This window comes from Lissotriton vulgaris, chromosome 9 (assembly GCF_964263255.1).
Source record: "Lissotriton vulgaris chromosome 9, aLisVul1.2, whole genome shotgun sequence".
Classification (NCBI taxonomy): domain Eukaryota; kingdom Metazoa; phylum Chordata; class Amphibia; order Caudata; family Salamandridae; genus Lissotriton; species Lissotriton vulgaris.
This window is the reverse complement of record NC_141697.1, coordinates 262,518,351-262,546,286: the sequence shown is the minus strand read 5'-3', so window position 1 is coordinate 262,546,286 and position 27,936 is coordinate 262,518,351.

Below are 27,936 nucleotides of genomic sequence, written 5' to 3'. Positions count from 1 at the left end.
TGGAGCACTATCCAGATCGGTAGAGGACTTTTCGCACGCTGGTTAATACTCAGACTAACTCCATATCCAGTTACGTTCCAACCACTATATGGTTGCCTCTCATCTTTTGGAATAGTCTCTCCTGCATTAGTCCCTTTAATCATGTCGACTATGCCTCTAGCTATAGGACTATTCTTTGGATTATCTCTCGGTGAACGTAAGGGGTCAACACTGTGGGCATATATGAACATGGTTCTATAAGCTCGAATGGAACCATTCAAACTAAAGGGCAAGACCAAATAAGGAATTCCTTTATCGGCTGTATGAGGCATCAAACCACAAATCCAGCAGTTCGTTGTATTGATCACTAACTGATGCTGGTGCAAAAGCTGTATGAAGGAATTATTGGAGAATTCCTTACGTCTGACTACCTCATATTCGGGCAAAGGGTGGAAAGAATGAGAGGAAACAGTAGGTGAAGGTGTAGATTGCACAGTGGAATTAGACGTCATTTTAAAAACAAATGCTACATAACCAACTATAAAAATTACGAAACTCAGTAGTAAAAGTATACATGGTATCAGAAAGCATTTCTTCGACATTATTTTGCAAATGCGTTTTTTAAAAGTCAGTGTCTGCACAGGTCTCTCCAACTCAAAGAAATCCATCCTAAACTAAAGTTGCTGCCCGCGGTGGTTGGTTGATTCTGCTTGAGAGTGCCTCTGCTGCACCCAGGAAGACTTCCTCGGACCAACAGAACCCAAGACCTAGTGTCTCAGGCTTACACTCCCAAGACTGGTAGCAACCGCGACCCTAGCAGCAAGAACCGGATGGCAGCTCAGAAAAACAAAAATACCTAGATCCTTGGTGGCGAGTTAACCTGCAAACAGTAAAAAAAATCAACTTTATTAATCTTTTATTTGTCCTTAATTTTCGATCTCAAATTGTATCTGTCTCTTCCAGGTAATTCTTGATCTGCAAACAAAATATGAGGCTCTGTAGTGTCCAACCGCTCTGCAGGAGGTATTGATGCTTGCAAAAGACGATCACTCTCCAGTTCTGAATTAGTCCCAATCAAACGAGCATCACTGAACATAACAAATTTCGGAATTGTTTCTGTTTCGGAATCTGCAAGACCATCCTGAACCCACTTGTCAAAAGGTAAAGGTAAGGGTGCTTTCTTCGTATGGGAGCCGTGGATCCAGTGGCATTTCCCACGTACTCGCACCGCAGATCTCGTCGACAGAAGGACTTGGTAGGGCCCAGTCCAACGGGGCTGCTCGTTTTTCGGCCGCTGAAAATTCCTGACGAAGACCCAAGAGCCGGGTTCTATGGCTTGGCCTGGATCTTCTGTAGCTTGTGGAAGAGAATGATATACCTGTTGGTGTAAAACACTCATTTTAGTTGTCAATTCACGCAAATAGTCAAGCAAAACAGGGTATTCAAGGTCACTAAATCTCGTTAGTCTTGGTACGCCCCAGATATTCGCTGGGCGACCAAACACAACCTCATACGGACTCAAACCCATTTGTGAATGCACAGTCATTTGGGTGGACAAAAGTGCTAATGGCAAAGCATCTGGCCATTGTAAACCAGTGCTCTCTTGAATTTTGGCCAACTTAAGTTTCAGAGTCCCATTATAACACTCGACTAAACCAGCTGATTGGGGATGATTTGCAGCATGGAATTTCTGCCTAATTCCGAGACCTTCACACACTCTCTTCATCACTTGGCCCACAAACTCACTTCCGTTATCACTCCAAATGATTCTCGGCAACCAAATCTAGGGAAGAATTCTTTGATCAAAATTTTAGCAGTGGACAGAGCAGTGTTGTTCTTAAGGGGGTAAGTTTCTACCCATCTAGAAAAAGAGCCAACAACTACTAGCACATACTTTAAGTTGTTGCATCTTTCCATATGAATAAAATCTAGCTGCAAAGCCTCGAATGGATACGTAGTAGGAGCAAAATTACCAGCTGGTGTTGGAGTTCCCTTGCCAGGATTATGCATCAAACACACCATACAGTTCTTGACCAAATTCTCTGCACATCTGGGTATTCTCACATTCTGCCAAACCGGAGCCAACAACTTGCAAATCCCTTTCACACTAATGTGTGCCAATCCATGCGCCATTGTAACAACTGGAAGCACATACGTGTTTGGCAGCAACCATCTTTGATGCTCCGACAAATCCGTCCAACAACCATTCGAATCCAACCTACCCTTACTCTCTCTCCATTCATCCAACTCTTTCTCAGTGGCCTCACTCTGGATAATCTTCACGCTCTCAATAGTGTCTTCGCACATGCTTTTCTCTGGTAACCCATCACGCTGGTCCCACAACATACATTTGACTCATCACATTCCTAGCAGTTTCTTTCGCAACCTCATCCGCAAACGCATTACCACGACCAACATCATCCGTAATCTTTCTATGGGCACTGCATTTCACAATCGCTATTTGCAAAGGTAACGTAAGAGATTCAAGAAGTTCATTCACTAGCTGCCCATGCTGGATCTTCGTCCCATGCGATGTCAAAAATCCACGTTCACGCCACAATCGTCCAAAGCTATGAGCCACTCCAAAGGCATACTGACAATCAGTATACACATTCACTCTTTTCCCTTTCGCCAACACACATGCTCTCGTAAGTGCAATTAATTCCGCCGCTTGCGCAGAATTGTGCGGGATACGTGCAGCTTCGACAACTGTATGTAAAGTCATCACGGCATATGCTGCAGTGGTATCGCCATTTGGTAATTTAAAACACGAGCCGTCAACCCACAAAACATCATTACAATCAGGAAGAGGAGTATCTCTCAGATCTATCCTCCCTTTCGTCTCTTCTTCAGTTCTCAAGAAGCAATCATGTTGCTCTTCGCTATCATTGCCTATCTCAAGTGAAATCGGCAACAACGTAGCCGGATTTAGGGTATTGCACCTCTTGATGTGCACATGGCTCGCTAACAACGTAAGCTCATACCCTGACAACCGAGCACTAGTCAAGTGCTGTGTCTTCGTCCGATTCAACAAGGTATCCACTGCATGTGGAACCATAACCACTAGCGTATAATCCATAACCAAACCAGCAGATTGTCAAATCGAAACAGCCGCTGCTGCAGTTGCTCTCAAGCAACTCAGCAATGCTCTAGCCACAGGATCTAATTTTGACGAAAAGTACGCACATGGGCGTTGCTTCCCGCCAAATTGTTGAGTCAAAACCGATAATGCACATCCCTCTCTCTCATGGACATATAATGTGAAAGGCTTGCTGTAGTCGGGAGTACCCAACACAGGAGCCGAACACAACGCATTTCGTAATTCAGAAAAACTCTGTTGACATTCGTCAGTCCAAGGAATAGGATTTGGAGTATCCTTAACCGTAAGAACTATTAAAGGCTTCGCTAGAAAGGCAAAAATTTGGGATCCACTGTCTACAGTACGACGTAATACCCAAAAACGCATGTACTTCTCTCTGTGTCGTAGGGACACTCATTCTCGCAATAGTCTGGATTCTTTCTGGGGTCAGTTTCCTTCCCTCCTTCGATAAGAGGTGACCTAAATAGGAAACTTCTTGGCGACAGAGTTGCAGTTTTGAAAGAGAAACTTTGTGATGGCAATCGGATAAATGAGACAACAAAGACACTGTGGCATCCTTACATATGTCTTCTGTATCGGCAGCGACCAACAAATCGTCAACATACTGGATAAGGGCTGCACCTTCAGGTAAGGCCAACAAGTCAAGTTGCGTCTTCAGAGCTTGACTGTAAATTGATGGACTCTCGCAATAACCTTGAGGAGCGCGCTTAAAGCGGAAACTTCGTTCTCCTAAAGAGAATCCAAAGATATCTCTACTCTCTATGGCAATCGGGATGCTGAAGAAAGCATTCTTCAAGTCGATCACACAAAACCAGGTAGCAGAAGCCGGAATCAATGTCAATAATGCAGTCATGTCGGGCACGACCGGAAACTGTGGAACAACGATTTTATTCACTTCACGAAGGTCGATAACAAACCTATATACAGGAGGCTGTGAAGAATCAGTTCTCTTCAAGACAGGCAAAACCGGACTATTACACACATTACCTCGAGTCTCTACAAAACACCCTTGTCGATCAGATCATAAATGATCGCCAAAAGCGCTCGTTCACCATCGCTTGAAATACGATATTGCGGAATGCGCGGTAACTGAGCATTCGCCTTCAGCGTCACAACATATGGGGGAATATCTAATAGGCCCACATCATTTGGACCCGTAGCACATAACAAATCTGGTAAAGAAGACAATTCAGGTGGAATACAATCTTTTGAAACATAAATCGGAGAGATCACATTCTCACCTAAAGTAAGATGTACCCCTGACAGAGAACAGTACAAAGTCGCATACAATCTCTTCAACAGGTCAAGGCCTAGCAGGTTCTCATTACAACCTGTAGTCAAAAGAAGGGGTGCTTCGAACCTACGAGGACCAACAGAAAGAGGCAATGGAACAGAAATCGGATTCATAACGGGGGCGCCAGAAAAACCTATTGAAACGTTATTAAAGCCAGACAAAGGTGCGCCAGGGAGTTTAGAATGCATAATAGAACTCTTCGTAGCACCAGTGGCACACCTGATGCAATCACTTCCACGTAAGGTCCGCTCTGATCTACCGGAACTGAAACAACTCCCTCTCTTTGTCCATGGCTGTCCTAACAATCATTACCTTGCTCCTCATCACCTTCAGCATAGTAATCATCTACGTAGTACTGTGTAGACCTACCAGAAGAATTCTGCTGTTGATCAAAACTGTTCATTGAATTCTGCGGAGGCAAAGGGCGCGTGTTCTGTCCGCGACCTCTACCTCTAGGCGCTTGTTGAGCACCTCTACCTCTAACACCAGGAGCATTATTAGCACGTTGCAACAAAGCCGGACAACTGTTCTTATAATGGCCCTCTTCTCTGCAATATGTACACTGATTAGGCCCATACTGAATACGCTGTTGTTGAGGAGTCTCGTCTCTTTGCGAGTTCCTCGAATACTGTTGAGGCAACTGATAACCGCGCTGATTATTAACACGGGGTGGATAAGCTTGTTGTAGAAGAACTTTAGTCTTCAATTCCTTAGTCTTCTTATCCGCTCTCTCTAACTCATCCTTACGCCTATTCTCGTAGTATTGAGCCGTAGCAAGAATTTGCGCCGACGTAGAAACATGCCAAGCACTCTCAGAATCCTTCAACTTAGTACACAACTCAGGAAGAAGATTGTGCACGAATTTATCAACAAACAATCTCTGGCCACCTTCGGTAGCCATATCCTGACCACTATGATCAACAAAAGTTTCCTCGAAACGCGAGAAAAAGTCTGAAACAGACTCATCTTTCTTCTGCTTACAAGCTGACAATTTGTCCCAATTAACACGGACCTCAGGCATTACAGTCTTCATGAAAGTGATAATTCTACCAGGAAGTTCAGCAATAACATCTTCAGGCTTAGCACCTCCAACTTGTCTATCGTTTGCTGCACCGAGATTCACACACGAATCGCCCAATTCATTATCATGATCTGTATGCCGAATGACATTCCAGATGGACTGTGGGACAACATTCCCAAACAGCATATCTATATCTGCCAAATTCATAACGCACGAACTCACAGTTTGCGCAAGTTCTTTATAATACCCTGCCGGATTCTTCCGCGGATCTGGTAAAGTCTGCTTAAGCGCTAGAACTTCTGCACGCTTCCATGGTACATGGACCCACACTCGCTGAAAGTGCGCTAAAACAGGTGGCTGAGCAGCAGCATCAGCAGGTCTCCATACCGGAGGAACCTCTCGCATCGGATATTGACGCGCATGTCTCCTAACTGACGAATCTGGCTCAAACAGTCGTTCAGTAGGGACATCGCTACAGAGCAACAGTAACGTCGATACCGCTTTCTCAACATCAAGTAAACTCACAATCGTTCCTTTGGCAAATTCCGAACGCAATCGGGACAATTCTACAGGAACTCTACCCAATCCGTCCATCCATTGTTCATGGAGGAATGCACACATAAGCTCAAAAACATAACGCTGCTTTGGTGCTTCCCATTGTCGGAAAACATCCATAATACCTTCTAGATCATACTGGGACTTATACGTCACCCATCTACGTGCCATATGGTCAAGGACCACTCGTTCATCTGTATCGGGCAATTGACTACGCGATTGTCTACGCTCACTCACAGGAGACATACCCATTTGTCCCAAGATAGGAGTCAGAAAATTAGAAAAGGCAGCGGTCATCCGCTGTCTAGGAGAAGGAACAGTCGGAAAGACAAGAGGAGACGAAACAGTAGTAGTAGTAGGATCCATAGTCGGAACAGACATAGAGGCAGTTGTAGCAGGAAGAGACAAAGTTGGCAACCCTTGAGAAGGCTGCGCATAAGGAACAACAACCAACGAAGAAGCTGGCTGTGGAGGAATAACAGGAGGCAAAGCAACAGGTGCTTGCGTGGCTACAACCGGTGGTGGTGGTGCCGTAGCATTCTGCACATAAGGTGGTGGTGAATTTAGCAAATGTGACATCAAAGGGTCTTTCATAAGATCCTTTTCGTCTTTCTGCTCTTTAACCGGCAAGACTGGGTAGCATCTGTCTACCGCTAACTTCCTCACTCTAAGCATCTGCTCACTGTCTTTCTCTTCTACGTCATCTCTGTATGCAACGGCAGCTTGTACCATTGACATACCCTTTCTATTCTTCTTTGCTAACTTAATTTCTTTCTGTTTGGCTTCCTTGCGCCATATGCGGAAAGAGTCAAACATTGCTGGCCGGGCTTTCTTCTTGAACAACCTCACTTCAAGGTTATCTAAAACTTCTGTCTCGAAACTACCATACCGGGGCCACTGTAGGACACCGTCATTCTTCGTATATTTTACCCAAATCTCATTATAGCTAATAGGACCCACTCCATGTTTCACATACAACTCGTATGTAGGAGTTCCGATCGGAGGAACCGGACACGAATCCTCTAACCGGGAATCCCTCAACGTACCACAACTAAACAAATTCCTAAGACTGCTAAAACCAGGCATCTTGCTCACTAGTCTAGCTTCAAACAACAAGGGTAATCTAAAAAATCGATAAGCTCGTGAATACACGAATCCCTTGGCTTTGGGGCCTGCAGGTACCAAATCAAAGCTATCCACTAAAGGATACAAAACAAACTAAGTACTAGGAGACGCTCCCTTTATACTTAACTGAGTTGTCGATGGCGTCACCAGAAGACCCGTCAATCGTCTCGCTCTACAATCATCTAAGGCTCCAAAACAGGGCGACAGTCAGGGCAGCAGTCCTTCGTAGCCATCGGGACGCGGGAAACCTCGCAGCAAAGACCTTCGGAACCACGTCGACATACAGGGGTCGCTGAAGTGGCTGGCCAACCTCTGGAATTTTCTCACGAAGCTCCTCACGAACCTCTGTCTTGGACCGGTACCGCTGAAGTCGCCCCACGTTGGGCGCCAATTGAGGTACTGGGTTTTCTCAGAACCGATATTATCACAATAACCCAGCGGTGTCAGGGCAACACCCAAAGACCCCGGATTCCCCTGTCTTGGCAAACAGAGACACGGGATACTTCTCGATGACGTCAAAGACCAAAGTTTATTGGTTGCAACCAGGACAGAGGTCTACGAAGTACAATGAACGAAACTCGGTCTTTTATGCCGAAAATTACGCCTCTGGCAACATCACAATTTACATTCGGTGCATAAAAACTAACCAATAAACAAGTAGCATTTCAAAAAGTAACGAATCACGACAGTCAAAGTTAATCCCACTTTCCGTTGTCCAGCCCACCAAAACGATCGCACATATGCTATTTTCCTGTTCGATCAGGCCAGACAAACCCACCATAAAACCTTCAACTCAGATCGATGAACATGTCGTAAAGGAAAGGCAGAAACAGATGGAAAGGAGATAGGGGAGTGGGAACGGTGTGCCATAAAGTCAAGGCACGTCCTGCTCTTTGATTTTTATCAGGCCAGCTGCTGAACAAGGAACTGGCACAGCGGGATTCACCCCAGGCGAGGAGTCAGTTCGGCCAGGTCAACCAGAAGTCAACTAAGGCGTACGTGTCAAGGACTTGTTCGGCCACGATCATAGGGCCTATGTTAGGGCAACCATACAAGATGGCTGCCACATACAAAATGGAACCCGAGGGTTCAAACTAAATCCTCAAATGCAGAGTGTTCTCCTATATCGATTCATATGAAAACACTCAGACACGTTACACTCGCCATTTGCGGTCTGTTGACACCAAGATCGTCCATTTCCGACGATCTTTATAAATCGGGTTTCGGAACTGTCGAACCCAATTCGGGACCACGGAACTACAGACCCTCCTTTTGCCCTATCATAGGCAATAAACCCAGACCCATTTTAATCTGAATCCGGATCTATATTCATCAGGTCATCGATATGCTGTTGTAGCATCATCTTATTACTGTGCATTTCTCTCCGGACAGGTTTCCGTTGACACCAAGATCGTCCATTTCCGACGATCTTTATAAATCAGGTTTTGGAACTGTCGAACCCAATTCGGGACCACGGAACTACAGGCTGTAAAGTGAGATCGTTTCAAGAAATGCATTATTTCAGTATTATTAGTGGTCATTAAAGGAATCGAATGATGTATCGAAGGAACTTTCTGTGAGGTTTCAAACAGAACACGTGGACTGTGTTTCTGAGTTTAATAAGGGAACGTTTTGGCATGTATAATGTTTGTACGCGTAGAGATGAATGCGAGTTTACATAAACGTCTCCGAGAAACGTGGTAATGGCGAAGGTAGCAGATGGGACAACGTATGCTGACTCCTGAAGATTGTGTGTAATCTTGTTGGGGCTATGAGAGCCTCCTTTGTTCTGCCAGTGCGAGGTAGATGCCGGTTCGTCTTTATCGAAACCTGGGGCGCTCAACCCCAGCTCTGGTGCGAAACTGAAAAAAGGGAAAGGGGTGTAACCACCCCCTCCCCAGGTCCACCCACATGAGGGTCCTTAGAGTTAGTCCAACCCCTAAACTTACTATAAGTATAGAACCCCAGTCCCTCGGACTTTAGATTACCCTGGACGAAACCCAGCAACATATATCTTGGACCTTCGACATTCCATATCAAAGAAATCTCCCTTGTGGTCAAGGAGTGACCACCCTGTTCAAACAGGCACCAATAGCAACTTTGCCGGTCTGCATTTTCAAAGCTCCCACCAGATCCTGAAGAATCTGCGACACAGGACACAGACTTCCAGACATTTCTGACCCCGACCTTCGCTCCCAGCAAAGCTGAGACCCGTGGCGGACACGAGAGACGTGGGACAGGAACGCCTGGACATCATGCATTTTGCACGCTGCACCTACTTCCCGAGGTATCCCAGAGTTGTGCATTAGGGTGCTTGAAGCCCCAGCCCCGAGCACCATTTGCACCGAAGCTCAGGCCTCCACACTCCACGAGTGTCCCGTGGGGCCCGCTCTTGCATTTCAGCTTGACGCATCTTCCCGGTTCCTAGTCAATTGGCTCGTGAGCCCCCTGAAGACTTTCTTTGAAATATAACTTGCTTTCCTGGTTCCTCCAGGCTTGCTCCAGCTTTCCTACAAAGGAGAAGCGCCACAGACCTTGCTGGTCTGCACTGAAGCCAATCTTCATCTCCTGCGTGGATTGCGTTTGCCAAGGCTTGTTGGGTCCAATCTGGATACCGACACTGCAGTCAACTAGATCCTTTGTGGGACAGCTTGAACCCAGCTCCTGGTCATTGTCGACATCTCCTGGACCTCGTGGCTGCAGAGACAAGCTGATCCTCTTCACCTGAGATCAACGTAACATCGCCTGGTTCCTTCCTGGTACCTTCCTGGTCACTGGCTAGTGACCCAGACTCTGTCCCCTCTGCTTTCAGGTTCTTCAGATCTTCGATCCACCCTTGGATCCACCCGGACACTTTTCCTCTGGTCGCCTGCAGCACTTCTTTGCAGATCCCCATAGAAAACGACGACGAAACCCGACACCAAAAGGCACCTATGCACCCGGCTTCCCTGGGTGAGGTTACACGAGTACTCCGGTGCTCCCGTGGGTCTTGACTCTTGAAGTGTCCTAGTCTAAAGGGGTTTTGGCGTAGTCCTTCTGGAAGTACCCTTAAACAGTAACTTTGTAACTTTTACGTTTAACATAGAAAGTCAATGGTAACTTGCGGCTGTGTTTAGACACTGCACGCGTCTCCCGTGGGCCTCCTACTTCCTAACCTTTGGTTGTTTAGTGTAGCCCCAGTGATTACCTAGGCCCTAGGCCTACTTTCTATTTAGGACTTGGTTCTTATACCACTATTTTAGTATATGGTTTGTGAGGCCTCTAGGGCAAAACGTATACTATGCAACTTATCGTATGCTAATTAAGTAACTTGTAATGTACTTTTACCTCTGACCTCATAAAGAGTGCAGAGGGGTTGTGTTTGGAATAAATACATATATATTTGCTATATACCTTGTGTGGTGTCCTTTCATTTGGTATTCAAGGGATTATAATTGGTAAAACAACTTGCTTAACATCGCCTTTGACGTCTTAGCCTGATGACTACTGGTCCATGCTACCACTAGGATAGCTTTCTATAAGGTTGACTTTACAACCATCATCAATAAGGGTTGATTACACTTGTGCAAGGTTCCCACTAGAATTAGTGGACATCATATGCCAGGCTAACTTCTCACAATGCTAGTCTACAATTTCTTCTGTTGTCGCTTTCTGCTGCATGATCTTCGGCAGGCTTAAATATATTCATCCTTTGCTATCCAAGGATGGTCAAAAAACCCTTGTCAGCCACATTGTTTATAGATTCCTGTATTCTAACTGCCTGTATTGTGTCATTTCTAAGAAACAACTGAATATATTACAAACTGTCCAAAATCAAGCTGTGTGAGCGATTGTTCAAATATCTAAATAGTCCTCGACAAAACCTATCATCCACTTACTACACTGGTTGCCTAATCCCAGGAGGATTCTCTTCAAGACTATGTACATAGATCATAAATGTGTTGTGGTGATGCACTCCATTTTCTCGAGACTAGCAATCTTTTATCTGTCCCACATTTTTGAAAATCTCTCTCCTGCGACAAATCCTTTTCTTACTGGCCTCGAGTCAATAGAACCATCTTACTCAGGATCTGAGGTCTATTCCATCGTTGCTCTGTTTCAGAAAAATGTTGAAGACCTTCCTCTTTTTCCTTATAATTTCTCTCCTCCTCTCAGTTAATGCATGTTAGCTCCTAAAGACCTTTAGGTGAATGTAGCGCTCTATAAATTGCCATTAACAAAATGCATGATGAATTCAAACCCGTGACAAAGGAATTGCTTGGGCCACTCTAAAATCGTACTCCTCTTTAGAGCGCCAGGACACTCTTTAAAAAAAAATCAATAGGTAAAAGAGAATGCTGGTCACATCTAAGCTCCTTGGATGTAATTTGATGAAGAACAGTGCCAACTCAAGGAGCATAGGTTACAGCCTCTGGATTTAGTGCAGTGGTGCTCTCTCTATCACTGTGAACTAAATTACCCGAACGATTCCCTAAAACTGCTGAGGTAAAGTGATTTCCTCTATGCTTATCAATTTTTCCTTTTCCCGCTATTTCCAACGTAAAATTTTTTTCCCTTTACCATTTTTTTGTTATTCATCTCCTTCTCTTCTTGACCAATGCTGTTCTGTTTGTTGTGTTACAAGATCTATTAATTATGTAATTCCCAAAGATTGGAAAGATATATTGGCCCTTTTCTTTACCACTTGACGTTTTCGTGGCCAGGGCCCAAATATATAGAAAAAACTGGTCGTAAACTGCTGGTTGCAAATTGTGACCAGCGTGGACTTTTATGAAGCGACCTATGTACTAAAATCTCAGTTTTTTAGGGGGGGTTTGCACTCGACCCGAAGGTATTGGAGTGCTTTACATGAGCACCAGTTACATTACACAAGAACACATTCATTTTTTTTTTGGTAGGCATAGAGAGATTAACTGATTTGCCCAGAATCACAGGATGTGGATGCGATCCCGAGGTTCGAACCTTAGTTTCCCAGCTCCAAAGTCGGTAATCTAGCCGTCAGACGACATCCTCTCCCCTCTCCTCTGTTCACAAAATTCTGACTCATAGGGGGTTGCAATTTGACCTACCTTATCAATATTCATGAGGTAGGATACAAATTGCAACTCACTATGATTGGTGGCCTCACAGGGGTGGGAGTTTGGTGGGGTCAGCAGACCACTATCTCTATGATTGCTTTTTTAAAAGTTTTATTTTTAAATCTAGCCCGTTTTCCTTAAAGGAAATTGGGCTGTGTTCAAAAAGAAGTGTTAAACTTTTCAAAAGTTTGTTTGCGAGTAGACAGTGTTCCAGGGGACCACTGCCTACTCTCCACCAAACTTTTTTTTGCATTTACAATGGGGAAGGGGTTCAAAATGGACCCCTTCCCTATTGAGAATGACTTATACCCCATGTTGGAAATCTGTAAAAATTTGATGTTTTGCAACTGGATTTCGATCACAAAACAATGATACATAACATACCATAATGAATTTCTATTTGGAAGGGATGAACTAAACATGCCTCTTCCAAGTAGCAAATTGATATGCCTTTTTACGTCCATTTTGCTACTCAGTAACCTGTTAAAAAACACAACTAAACAAAAAAAGTCTTTCTGTGACAAAACAGCACCTCGTTGAACTTGTATACCCTTTACCTGAGCCCCAGACAGTAGATTGGACCCCTTTCTTACCAGCCGGACACTTTCCCTTTGAGTAGTCAAATCTACTTGGGTTTATCATCAAATAAGTCCAATGTTGGTAATAGTTACCTTATTACTTAATTCAAGGTGGGTCGAAAGCCAGACATTCCAAATATGTGACTAAGGAGAGTACAGAAAATACATAACGACAGATATATGCATCTAAATGCCAAAGTATCAGTATTGTGTTTAATTTGGTATGAGAAATGTCACTTAGGACTATCACAGTCTTTGCATAGGTTAAGGCAGCCTGTGACACTGTGCTATCTTTTTATTGTTCGCCACCAGGTGGCGCTGTGTGCAACAAAAGTTTTTTTCTGACAGAAAACTTCGTTTTAGCGTCGACAGTAAATTATTTCCAGTTTTTAGTTACACCAAAATCTCTATTAATATTTCACATACATATACAGATATACTTATGCATACACATAAAAACACATCCCCTGATTCTGAAATCCTTTCTGAGTTCTGAGGAATATTCTTCAGTGTTCCAGTGTCCCCTGCTCTCATGTTTCTCTGAAAATCTGTTCTCAAATTCAAGGTTCTCATTCTCACATCCCTGTTGCAGTGTGTTTGGTCCAATGTAGTTTACTTTTGAAAAGTCAACCACGTGATTTCGAAATCTTTTTTCCTCCCTCTGTCCCCACTCACTTCTCTGTGGTGGGAATCGAGTGGGGTTGAGCTTAATTAATTCAGTGCAATGAATTATTAAGTGGTTCTTTTGGTGGGGGAGTCATGGGATGTTTATTGGGGTTGCTTTGCTGTGGTAAAGGGTGAGTGGTGAGTCCTGTAGGAGAGAATCAAAGGTAAGCATGGCCTGTAGACAGATCACAAGGTTGCAGCTTTAGAAACCACACTAAATGCTCAGCAGGGGTGCCACTGATGTAGTGTTGTCATGCACGATTCGAGTCCTTCTGCTAAAAGAGATAAATCAGTCACTTAGAGAGAGCACAGACTGTCACTGAGTTCTGTTGGTGTTACACAGATGCTCTCCACCAGCTCCTCTGGAAGCCGACCTGACCCTCGATAAAAAAGCTCAAGGATGGGCAGTGCAGACCCCACTCCTCCCCACGTGTACACACACAAATAACACTTCAGCATTCTGACTAGCGTCCGTGTATCAATAAAAACGTAGACAATGAAATCCGGGGCGGGGACCCAACCTGCCAGGCAGGTGTGTCTCAAGTCACTACTCTTTGGGGCATATTCTCAAGGAGTTATTGCTGAGTTAACGGCAATTTATCACAGCCAAAGTGGTGATAAATGTATCGCCCCATTCACAAGCTGGTGCTAACAGCTACTATCGCCAGCTTACTTGCACTAGCAGCCGCAAAAAACATCGCCACAGATGACCCCCGCAACTATCACTAATGAGATGCAGAGTAGGCGTATCTGTGCAAACAGCCGCGACAACACCACTTCGCAATATTCTCAACGACCAGCAAGATCGGCGATAAGATCACAAACCAGGCGATAAGGCACGTTAGCAGCAGGAAATCAACACCAGCTCTGACTTGGTGTAAAGTCGGACGACACCCTGCACCATAAAAGGGAGCCCAGCCCAGAGCCACACCTGAAGGGCAACAGACGCAATGGAGCCACTGATCATGCAGCTGGGAGCCCCAAGAGGGCCACAACACCACCGCCACCACCCCCAGGAACTCCCCCCCTTTCACCCCCCCAACCCAGGCAAAGACATGTCACATCAACTCCACGAAATCATGCATCAAAAATCCGACTGATGTCGCACAATCACATGTAACATGCATGTGTCGTCACAAAAAGGAGCATCACACATTCACCTTCGAAAAACCAGAATAAATGTATTCAAAATAACTCAAAAGACATCAATGAAGACTCATGGCTGCTCTCCTTGGGACAATCTGCAGGACGCAGCCTGCAAGACAAAAATCCAGATGAGAAGGTGTGTCATGCGGCCATCAAAGGACAGAGAGAGAGAGATACAAAGAGAAGGAAAGAGAGGGAGAGAGAGAGGAAGATGGAAACAGAGGGAGAGAGAGATGAAGACGGAAACAGAGAGAGGGAGAGGAAGACGGAAGGAGACGAAGAGAGAGAGGAAGACGGAAAGAGGGGGAGGGAGAGAGGAAGACGGAAAGAGAGGGAGAGAGAGATGAAGACGGAAACAGAGAGAGGGAGAGGAAGAAGGAAGGAGACGGAGAGAGAGAGGAAGACGGAAAGAGAGGGAGGGAGAGAGGAAGACGGAAAGAGAGGGAGAGAGAGAGGAAGACGGAAAGAGAGGGAGAGAGAGACACAGAGAAAAGAAGAGAGGGACAGAGAGAGAGAGTGCCGACACTGCGCACCCAGGCCTCACTGCTCACCTGCTTCCACCGGTGTGTCTTGAACAACGTGCCAGTAGGTAGTACAGTTCACCAGGTCCCTCATCTGAAACAGAGTCCAGATACAAGAATAGCAAAGTACATACAATTGCACACTACATCATTACCTGTACGCATCTGCACACCCAGGCAGCTGCGCCCAAGCCCCTTCCACCGCCCAGCAGTGCATGCCCGCCCCTGCGCACCCAGGCCTCACTGCCCACCTTCCTCCACCGGCGTGTCGCAATGAGGGCCCCGCACGTCTGGTGCAAGCCCAGGGCCCGTGAACATGGCACCCTCCACATCATGCAGCCACACTCCACAGGCCACCGGGTCTCACATTTGATTCTGGGTCTTGATTTTGCCATGGCAGAAGACATACGAGTGCACCCGGCATCATCGCAGGCTGCACACCCGCTCAGCCCCTGAGCTTCCACTAACTCTGTGATCCGGGAGGCGCGCCACGTGGCAGTAGGCCCGTGCTGCTCCCTGGCTCTGGCCTACACTGAGGTTCAGCAGGGCACACAAATCCTGAGCAGTCCGGACCACCGGGACAGGCATCATCGCAGGCTGCACACCCACTCAGCATTTAAGATGCCCCTACCTCAGTGCACCGAAAGTCACCGTCCCGTCCCATGGTGGTGTGCCTGTGCTGGCCGCAGTGCAGCCTGGGCCACCAAGTCTGTGCCCTGCAAGTCATGGACCCTGTATGATTGAGTATCGTGGTGCAGACGACAGCATGTCACCTCCGGGCCGGGGGAATTTGATGTTGCATGGCCCTAGGCCCTCATGCCTACATGAACACCACACAGATACACCCAGATAGAGTGGAAATGGTGTTGAGCACGTGTGTCCGGCCCATTTTATTGGCAGGGGCATGTCCTGTGACGCGTGTACTGTATGGGTGTGGTGTGGGTGTACACCAGCCATGAGGGAGTGGCTGTGGCATGCTGACAACTAGACCTGTGACCAGCAGATCACTACAGGGAAGACCTGGGACATGTAGTGTTGTTTTCCTCCCCCTGTGAGCATAAGCTGAGTGGGCTGGCCGGGCGTATGCCAGTCCAGCATAAGGGTGTGAACAATGACCTCCGGGCTCTGGGCATGGTTCCGTACTGGGCTGGACAAGAAAGTAACTAATGCATGTGTCCCTGTTGTTGTGTTTGCGCCACCCGGACCGCATTCGGCAATGTGTCACCCTTTGACCCAAGTTCTACGACATGAGTCACATGGACGTAAGAGGAATTCACTGAACCTACATTCATCCATACTTCCACACTTGAAAGAGCATAGACATGACACATCTGTGTGATTAGGAATGTTTAATGCACATTCAGTGGAGTGTTGTATCTGGAGCAGTACAGGGCCATGTAAACCCTACATGACGATGTAGACCCGTGGAGGGCCAACCAGAGCCCTTCAGAGAATGGCAAGTCCAAAGGAAGAGGAAGAGTTCAGTCCGCAGTCTGATTGCTGTGTCATTGGTGATCAAACAGCATATGGCAGTCCACGTCGCGGTCCAAGGTGAGTGTTGCTGTGTGCCTCGGGGGACAGTGAAAGGTGATGTTGCAGAGGGCAGGACCAAGCAGAAACTGGCCATATGGCGGAGAAGAATGCTACTGCGTCCTTTGTACCACGAAAGCAGGTTCATCCGCATCTTTGTCCACTGCTGTTGCATGTGCCTCACGTGTGGGTGGCGGTGCTTTGTCTCCTGCACTGTGTGGCAGTGACACCTCAGGGGCCGGAGGTGGAATGTCTGCTGCACTGTGAGGCACTGACACTTCAGGGGGCGGAGATGTGGATGTAGTGGTAGCAGCGGCATGCATCAGCGCCAGGCCTTGTGGCAGCAATGCCATGAGGATGGTCTTGAGGTAATTGAGGAACCCAGCTACCACTCGCTGGTGCACAGCCGTGGCAGACGCTCTTTCTGCATGCGCCCACTCTATGGTCTCCAGTAACCTCCGCATGTTTCCCAACTCCTGTGTGACATCGCTAGAGCCACTCTGACTGGACAGTTGTTCTATTCTCTGAGTCAGAGCTCCAGCAATGTCAGCCATGGTCTGTTGGAGAGCATGGAGTGGACTGTGGGTGTCCGTTACAGACCGTGAGTGGTCCCTGATGGAACTTAGACACCCACGTATGGCATCTAGTTTGTCTGCCACGCGGTCATAGCCCACCCGCACCCGTTTAGCCAGATTCTTCTGGCACCCAAACATACGGTGTTGGAAGGCCATGTGTTCTTTGTGAGGGCCCTGGGAGGCAGCCGTGGTGATGGGTGCTGCCTGCTGTGTGGTCTGTGCAGGGGGTTTGGTTTCCTGGTAGCATCTGGGCTGCCCTGCTACTGGAGGTGGGCTGAGGAGGCTGTCCACGAGCTGTTGGAGGGCGTCGGAGTTGATCCTGTGGGGGTCCTCTTCATCATCACAGAAGAGAAGTTCGGGCTGCACTGCAGGAGGTGTTGATTCTCCATCTGCAATGAGAAGGGGAGATGCAGCTTAACAATGTGTCCACATGTATGTTGTCGCAGTGTACATGTTTTCATACAGACTGCATGACTGTGTACATTGTGGCTGTTTGGGAGGAGCTGCCTATTTGATGGGGATCAGTGGACATTTCGACAACATAATAGGTGTGTGTTTGTACTTGTACATTATCAACTCAAATTTCCCTGCAATGCCAAATTTGATTGGCCAGTGTCTACACCCAGTCGGCATCAGTTGTGTCCTGTGTTCTGTTGTGGACGTGTTGCGGTTTGTACCACATTGTTGTCAGTGTTGATGTGCTTTGCATATTATGTGTGTGTGCTGCATTTCGGGGGAGTCGCCCCTGCAGCTTTGATGTTGCTGCCCTTTCTCTATTTCATGTGAGGTGCCTTTGACTTCTGTGCTTATGCAGGGCTGAGATGTTGCATACTTGGGTACATTGGTCTCTTGGTGGGAGTTGGGGGCTGAGGCATGGTTTGACCACAGATGTGCTCAGCTCAACTGTACATGTGTGCCATTGTGAGCTCAATTGTACATGTGTGCCATTGTGCCCAGCTCCCCCCGCCCCCCAGTACCTGGTCATTACTCAGCCTGGTGCTGTTGTGTCCGGTCATGTTGAACAGTGTCCGGTCCCACAACTCCTGCCACTTTCTCCCCACTGATGACTGTGGACACCATTTCCTCCATATCGTCCAGCTCCTTCTGTGGCGCTGGACTCCCACCTCCAGTCTGCATTGCTGCCTTCCGGTTGTTGGAGAGTTTCTGCTTGATTTTGCGCTTGACATCATTCCAGCGCCTCTTGACCTCTTCCATTGTCCTCTTCAGCACTCCAACTGCATTCACCTTGTCCACGATGGACTGCCATAGTCCAGTTTTGGTTGCCAATGACACAGTGGAGGTGACGAACAGTTGTTGATGGTGTTCTACCACCTCAGTTATCAGGATCCTGTTTTCTTGCAGACTGAACCGCTTCTTCCTACTCTTCTTCTCCTTGGTCCCAGGCAGGTCCTCCGGGGGGCTTGTGGGGTTCTGGTTGTCCTCCGTACTTGCTCCGGCAACATCCATTGTGCTTCGCTGTTGTTTGGAATTTGTTTGTCTATTTTTTTTCTACTTTTATGGTGATTTTTTCCGCCTGATGTGTGTGAATTGCAGGCCTGTCGCTGGTTTGGGCTGATTTTTGTATCGCAATTGGCCTCATCGCAGCTTTTTTTGCGTTTGTGTTCCACATTTTTGCGGTCTCGCGTTGATTTTAACGCGGCCATTTGATGCGTTATCATGGAACTATCGCATGGTACCGCCGTGTTGTGAATACTTTGTTAACACGGCATAATTTTCCTGCGATAGACTGCGATGTTGAAAGTTGCGTGGAGCTAATTTTGCAATAGTTTTCACACGTTCTTGAGAATATCCCCCTCTCTTTCATTCATGTTCCCTCCTCTCTCTCACTCACTCACTCCTTCTCTGTGTTACACTCCCTCCTCGCTCTCATGCTATCTCACACGCCTTCAATTCCCTCATACTCTCTCCCTCGTACGCCAAATACTAACTACCCTTGTTCTAACCTTTCGCTCAGTCTTTCTTCCCTCTCGATCACACTCTTTCTTGCCCACGCCTCCTCCTTTCGCTCTAATTCATCTCTCACTCATAGTCATGCACTGCACATTCTCTTGTTCCTCATCACAGCCAGTCCTCTTACACTCATTATAAATGAACCCTAATGTCTGTTGTCCGAGGTTGATGTTTCAACGGATACCATTTGTCCAAAATGTTAACCTTTCTGCTGAAAGACAAAAGTTAATTCACAGTTGAGATAGCCCAGCTGAAGTGGAAGGAAGAGAGTCTCCTGTGCTGTGACCTGGAGGGTGGGGCAGACAGCCCAACAATAAACAAGCCTTCTTGCCAGGGTGTCTGCAGCATGAAATAAATGTAAATGTTTGCAATTGGTTTATCTGCAAATAAAAAAGGCTGCTTGGAAGCAGTATAGGAGTTATTTGGAGTCATTGTAAGCTTACTTGTGACAAAGAAGTATTCTTTTCAAGATATATTATAAGGGTGTTCCAATATGAACTGTGGAGTGGTGCTTTTAATGGACACTTATAAAAAGTGTTTGCACTAGTACAATATGCGTATTACTAAAATCTAAACTTTGGAACACACTTCTTTTCTTTAACCTGCATTTTTAGCAGCCTATCTTATGCTTTGTGTAATGCAAATTTAAAATATTGACTTACACATTAACAACATGTTTTCTGTGCCCGGCAGGGACTTCGAAGCCTAAAAATAAACAAGTCACTATTCCCTTCTGCACGAAACAGGCTTCGATTCTATGGGCACCTGGTTGCACACACAACCGTCTGCAGTGATCGCATAAACCAACAGAGGTTTCGTAACATAAAGTAGTGCATTTCCCACTGATTAGTTTAACTGCATTTATTTTTTGTTTATAGTGAGCGTTACTTTATAAGCAGTAACCAGATAGGGAAAGATCAACAAAATATTTACAGAATATTTTGTTCTTTTTGGCCATGCCTTTGACTCCAGGTCCACGCTCAATGACCTGTCTCCATTGGTCTCATGACACTATCCATACTTTTTTTAATGCACTACAATCACTGAATTGAATATCTATGTAAAGTTTGAGAAAGCCATTACTAATATCATATGCTGTCCTTCTTTCCTTTACCATGGCTACGTACCTTTGTTTTTAGATATTGTGTCAGATTACCCTGTGATCTCTATTTATTTAACTCAGTCTACTATTCATATGACAAAATTGTACAAAAACACTGTCCTTTGGTGTTAAAGGGGATGGAGAAAAAGAAATAAATCTATTTAGTGGCTTAATTGCACAAACTGTAACCAGGAAACCTGGGTTCAAATTCAGGCTTCCTCACATGACTAAATTGTGTGATCTAAGTCAAATCAATTTCACTTCATTTGTCTAATTACTTGATAGTGACATTTGACAGCACTTTCAAGTAATGTAGGTCAAGATGGAAACTGTCCATAACCTCACTTGTATATACTTTTAATAGCCTGCAATGTTCCATCTTCCATAACAATGGTATTGGCCATGATTTAGGGATGCCCAATAATTGGTTCATTTTGTTCACTCATGGCATTGTCAAGAGGGAAGTAGGGTTAGTAAATGTTTTAAAGTTCGAGTTTAGAACCTTTCACTTCAGATAAATGTCAATAAAGTGGTATGATCTAATTTACTAAATTGTTAAAGTAACACTTTTTATCTTTAAAAGTCTTTTTCATGTTCTTTGATTTTGTTTGTTGTGTAATCTACATCCCAAATATTTTGACGATTCTGCATTTTCTTTGTCATTTAGGGATGTCCACCTTGACTTGACTTGAGAGCCATTTTAAGACATGGGCAGAGTGTGCAATTTACTCAGGGCCCAACCCTCCAATAGACCCAGCCCCTGCCACCCTCCACAAGCATGGTTAACATGCCATTGCCCCAGCAGAGTTTACCTGGGTGGGTGGGTCGGTTGGCTGCTTGTTCAACCACTTGACAGTGCTTCTTCTGATTCTGGCCTCTCTGCCTAGACTGCTCAGGTATGCAATCCTTGCAGATACTCATGGTCGGCTCATCTTGTTTGATTTTAGGAATTGTCCTACCTTGTTCTTTTCGTCCTTATTTGTCTAATTCTTAAAGGCAACCCTTTGAATCAGTTGCTGGAGGTCTCCCATCTGATCCCGATTTCACCCTGCTCTTGAGTTCTCTTTGTCTGGTGGTCCAGACTCCCAGTTCTGAGATACATGTAGAGTGCCTGATTCACACTCTAATGCAGCAGTTAGGCCTTTTTGGTGCTCTGAGACTACAGATAAGTTGTGAGTACCTCTCATCCTGAAATTAGGTGTGAGACTGTCACCCACACATCTTCTCTGCCTCATTAATCTTTTTAGGTTTGACTTCTAGTGGAGGATGAGGTGAGCCAGATGCTTTTGTTCAACTTTTTTAAACCATCAGAAAGTGAAAAAGTCACTTACCTTAATATTTCCCAAACTGTTTGCCATGGGTTTTAACATGTTTAGAAACATGATCAAAATGTTTCTGTTGCTTTCTCTTCAAAACAGATTAGGTAGATTTGGGTTGGTGTAATGCCCTTGACACTATGCTCATGGGCATAAATCTACTAGTGATTAGGGACATAATGTGCCTTCCTAAAGGCAATCACTTATAGAGTATAGTGAATAAATAGTACAATATAAAAATTGTAAATAAATGCGCTGATAACATAGTTGGGAATGGCCTCTCCTCGGATGTGTCCATAAAATATTCATTTTGTCCTGGTTTTTTGTCTGAATTTAGACCCTTTGTCCTGCATACCTACTGGCAGTCACCAGTAGGTAGTTATAATTAGGACCTGGTTTCCATACGAAAAGCATTTTTTGTTTTGCTGATAACTTTGGCGCCATTTGATACATTTTCACAAAATTTTCAATCAATCCTGATTTATAAAGTCTGATAATCACCTTCAATCTCCAACTAGTTTGCCATTCACTTCAGTTGCTGTCTGGAAAGTTTCGGGGTGATTCATCAAGCGGGGCCGAGGAAAGGGGGGCTCCCAAAACCTACTGGCAGTCACCAGTAGGTACAATCAAACAACAAGAGAGTAAGGGTATAAGTATTCACTCTCTTAACCCCAGTCTTAATATTGATCAACAACAGAAGAGTGAAACAACTGAAAAGTAGGAGACCTCACAAAATTCATGTGAGGGACGGACAAGAAAGGAGAGAGAGAGAGTGGTGAAGCAAACACACAGAATGATAGTTAGAAAGAACCCTCACTCACCAACCTGGTGGTGACATGCTTCATCATTGGGTTCCCACGGGAAGGACCTAGCGTCCTCCCAGTGTGCTATAACGCCTGTTTACAGCGGAGCTGGTTCTTGTGTGTGTTGGAGTGGTAAGGATAACCCAATTGTGCTAGGTGAGTGCAAAAAAGGGGGAAAAGGGATAAAAAATGCTAGGTTGTGACTGTCAACTATTTTATTAATAGTCCAACCAGCACTGGTTAAAAACAAGTGATGAGTGGAATCATAGGGAAAGTCTCATTAAATGGAGACCCCTAGTCCTCAATAGATATTAAACAAATTTGGTCAACATGTTTCTGCTAAGGGAGCCCGAGTCGCTCAGCATTCTTCAGGACCAGTTGTGTAATCCCCCGGCGGTCTGCACGCGCTAAGGTGCATCCGACCGTGAGGATATTAGTGTGAAAAAGAGGTTAAAATTATTATTTTTCTTATGTATACTCACGGCAATTGCCGTAAAAGAGGCACACTCAGCTAATTGCTGGGGCCAAATACCTGTAAAACAGAATTATGTTAGGCATATTAGAAACACTTAATTAATAATGTTTAAATCTTTCGTGGAGTACTTTATGATATCACTCCCTTCACCAAATTCCACAGTTCCCAGTGATCTATAATGAAGAACAGGTGTGAAAATATGCGAAGCATATTCTGCTATGTTATTAAAGCAGCGTATCACAGTGTCTGTCTCGAGTGCCTGTTAACATATGGCAGGCAGGGTATTTAAGATTCACCACAAATAATTGATATGGTGAATGAAATGAGGTTCAATTTAATTAATTTGTCCTCAATAAATAAAGGATTTATTTTGCAATAAAGAAAGATGCACTTATATAAGTCGAGCCAAAAGTGCGCTCGATTGCGTTTGAAAAGGAAAGGCTTCTCAATGAACTTACAGGAGGCGTTTTTTATCGCGTTGCATGGGCCGACACGGCAGGGGGTTATCTTCACGCCGCGTTCTCTGTGTAAATAAAAAACACAACATTTTCCATGAAAACAGAGACCCGGGTTATCCTCACGCCGCATTCTCTGCATGCAATGAAAAACAAAATTTTCCATGAAACAGAGAACCGGATATCGAGGGATTATTGATATCGCGGACTGGCGATAGAGACACAGGACCCAAAACAATATAAGATTTTTCGTCCACTTACTAATACGCAGGCGACTCCACGTAGGTTACCTAACCTTTTTCCACTGCGACCCGAATGACAATCAAATCTGGGCGCCGCGGTGAGAGATAGCGTTGTTTCCGCGTCATGTGACCGCGGCACATGACGGTGGAATAGTTGTGTCTGCCGCTAATTCTTAAAGGAGCCATGTATTTTTTCCAAAACGATGCACCCAACTTTATTGATAAAATGTACAAAACATTCAATATTATGTGTTTGATGTTAACTTTATTGCCCAAAGTTAATTAGACAGAATGTTTATATTGTTGTATTCTGATTCCAAATGGAACCGAGTGCCATAATTAACGATAGCGTCATTAACATCCATAAGAGTAATTTTGATTTTACCACTATTAGTTGAAAACGGGTATGGAATATTCTGATCTCATCAGGATTAGTAAGCCCAGATACGTTTGCAATGGGCAGCATAGTATTGGATAGTATAGTGTTACCGGTATGTATTTAAAAACTTTTTATGTTTAAAGTATTTTATTAAGATACAAAAAAACATGGGGAAGGGGATAGGAGGTCAAGCGAACATACAGTACAAGACGCGAAACGTTGCAGCGATTCAGAAGGAGAATAGGGAGGCAGGAAGCCCCGGAGGGTAACAGGGCATAAGTCGTAAGGCAATAAGGCAGTGCGAATGACCCTCCAGTGGACCCCCATTCCCCGAGCAAGGCCGAGCTGGGGTAGCGCCCCGCAACACAGTGAAAAACACACCATCCCTCCAACCCCCCCATCCCCGGAAAAATAGAAGAAAGAAAAGCAAAGGAAAAAAAGAAAGAAAACAATACCCCAACATCCCCGTCCGAAAGTCAGCATTAGAAGCATGTAGCCCCGCCCCCCACCCCCAGCCCCAAACCCCCGATCCCACCACATTCACTCCGCTGGAGCCGGCGGCGGCGTCAGCCTAAGGAGTCGCAGGTACCGTGGACATGTGAGCTCGCGAAATTCCGTGGACAGCAGTGCTAAAAAGGGGTGCCAGAGCTCTTCAAACTGGTCTACATTCCCAGCCACTGTTAGCGACATCTTCTCCATACCCAGTACCTGCCAGAGCCTGTGTAGCCAGCCAGTGATAGAGGGGGCAGTGGGGGTGCGCCAGAGTACAAGGATGTTTTGAACCGCTGAGCCTAGCGCAATCGCAATCTGCCTACCCCTGCGGGACTTTAGCGGGTACATCAGGTCATTGGGGAGGCCTAGCAAGACATACGCAGGGAAGCGCGGGAGTTCGATCTCAAAATGCCTATCCACCTCATCCAGGACCTCCTTCCAATAGGCCGACAGCACCGGGCACTCCCAGAGAATGTGCGTGAGGGTACCCTCCTGTCCGCAGCCGCGCCAGCAACCTTTATCGCCGATTTTATGCATCTCGTAGAGCCTCTCCGGGGTGTAATACCAATAGGTGGACACCTTAGTAAAGGTCTCCGTCAGCCCAGTGTGGTACGCAGAGTGCCTCGCCCGATACGCGATCCTGTCCCACTCCTTGTGGCTCAAGGTCCTGCCCAATTCCCTGTGCCAGCGCTCCCTCCCAGGGTTATGGTAATGAAACGGCGGGGGTTGGAGAAACTTATACAAGTCGGTGATAAGCTTGGCATCCGAGGTCCGGGTTACCAGCCACCGTTCATAGGGCGTAATCGAACGGGCAGCGACGTCGCGCACTGGGGGTTGAAGAGCCCAGTGGCGGACTTGCATATAACGCAGTCTGTCCCCCTCCGTCAGGCCAAACTCCTGTCGGAGCTGCTGGAAGGGGAGCACACCCTCCGGCCCGTAGATCTGGAAAAGCGCCCTACAACCCGCGCTCACCCAGTGGGAAAAGGCTCCCGGTTCCAGACCCGGAGTGAAGTCTGGATTGCCAGCAATGGGAGTGAACGGTGATGGAAAAGTGGTGAGCTCACGAAGCTCACACATCGCGTCCCACACTCGCAGCGGAACCCGGGTGATAAAGGAGGCGTAGAGATTAGGCGGGCGGTGAGTGCGCCGCAGGAACGGGACTTCCTGGAGGGTACGGCCCGCAACTGCCTGGTCCTGAAAGAGCCAGTGCTTGTCCGATTCCCACCGGCTCCACTCCACCAAATATCGGAGTTGCGCCGCCTGAAAGTACTTCCGGAGGTCCGGGACACCGAGACCCCCCGCCTCCGGGGCAAGCATGGAGAGGACCCGTTTCATCCGAGGCCTACGGCCTTGCCACACAAAGCGGGAGATGTCAGCCTGCGCCTGCCGTATCCAACCTACAGGGGGCTGGAGAGGTAGAGCGCGAAAAAGATACAGGATCTGAGGCAGTATCGTCATCTTCACCGCTGCGATACGGCCCAGCCACGAGAGCAGGCCTTTGTTCCATCGGCCGAGTTCCTCCTTGATCTTTTTGCCCAGGGAGGAATAGTTGGCTGCGACCATTGCAGGTAGGGAGGGTGCAAGCAAAATCCCCAGGTAAGGCACCGTGGAGGAGGACCATTGCAGAGGAAAAAGACGCTGGAGGTCCCGCCTGGTGTCGACAGAGAGCGACACATCCAGGGCAGCCGATTTAGACATATTCATTTTGAAGCCCGCCACGCGGGCAAAGGAGTGCAGTTCCTGGACGCATGCAGGGAGCGACCGCTTGGGGTCATCCAGGGACAGCAAGACATCGTCCGCATATAAGCTGACAGTATGGGTGTATTGCCCCATCTTCACCCCAATAGCGTCCGGGTTATCGCGAATCCTCTGGGCAAACGGCTCCATATAGAGGGCAAACAGGAGCGGCGAAAGGGGGCAGCCCTGTCTCGTGCCACGCTCAATGGCGAAGCTGCTGGAGCTATGTCCGTTGACACGCACCGATGCTGACGGCCTCCTATAACAATTAAAGACCATAGTGCGGAACTTCTCGCCGATCCCCAGTTTCCCGAGAACCAGCTCGAGGTACGGCCAATGAACCCTATCAAAGGCCTTCTCCGCGTCGACCGACAGCAGCATCCGCTCCCCCGGGACGCGTGAGGCCTTTTCCAGCACGTGCGTCACCCTCTTGGTGTTGTCGACCGTCTGCCTACCAGGTACAAAACCGGCCTGGTCCGCCTCCACCAGACCTGGTAGGTGCAGACCCAATCTGGCCGCCAAGATCCCCTTGTAAAGCTTGAGGTCTACATTTAGAAGCGAGATGGGCCGATACGAGCCACACAGAGTCCGGTCCTTCCCTGGTTTCGGGATAACCGACACAGTCGCCGAGAGAAGGTCTGGTGGGATGGCTCCCGGTTCAGAGAAGGAATTGAATAAGCAAGCCAGGAGAGGCGCGACAGTGGGACAGAAGGTCTTGTAAAACAAGGCCGTATAGCCATCCGGGCCCGGGGCCTTGCCGTGCTTTAACCGTGCAATAGCGGAGATGACTTCCTCCACATGAATGTCCCTTTCCAGGTGGTCCGCCTGGGCGGGATCCAGGGCTGGGAGGGTTACTGATTCCAAATAGGCCTCAGCCTCTCCCGGTGGGGAGGGCTCTGCAGCGTACAGCGCCTCATAGAAGGCACGGAAGGAATCCGCCACCTCCGCGTCACCGGAAACCGGGACCCCATCCGCTCCCACTAGTTCCTTTACTACGTTGCGCTGCTGCGCAGCCCTGAGCCGATGGGCCAGGAGCTTACCGCATCTGTCTCCGCCGGTGTAAAAGGCATGTTTCAAGCGCAACGCCGCATACTCCGCCCGGTCCAGGTCCAACGCAGAGAGGAGTTTCCGCGCCGCCTTCAGCTGCCTCCAAACTCGAGGAGCCCCCGTCCGGCGGTGAACCTGTTCAAGTTCCCTGACCTGCGCCGTTAGTTCCTCCCTCTTACGTTGCCGCTCCCTGTTCTCCGCCGAGGAAATGGAGATAAACTCCCCTCTGACGACCGCTTTCAAAGCCGCCCACTGCGTTGCTAGGGACGTGTCGGAGTTATTATTGTGGGTCAGGTACTCCTGAATTACCTCCTCCACTCGCTTCACCACCGATTTCTTATGGAGAAGCGTGTCCCGAAGCCGCCACATCCCTCTGGAGGGGGGGACCGCCGGCCAAGCAAATATTCCGGAAACCGGCGCATGGTCGGACAGGGACAAGACCCCGATGTCCGCCACCGTCGCGGCCGAGCGAAGCGGTCCGCTCACCAAGAGGTAGTCCAACCGCGAATACGTGCGGTTTGCGTGGGAGAAATATGAGTAGTCCCTATCGGCGGGGTGCATGGTGCGCCAGAGGTCATGCAGATCCATCTCTGCAATCCGGTCCTGTACCGCTCTAGAAAGCTCTCCCGTCTGCGGAAAGCGCTGGGCAGACCTATCCAAGGTGGAGTCGAAGACCATGTTCAGGTCTCCCCCCAAAATGACGTGGCGATCGGGCGAAGCAGTAACGTCCACCAACACAGATTCCAGGA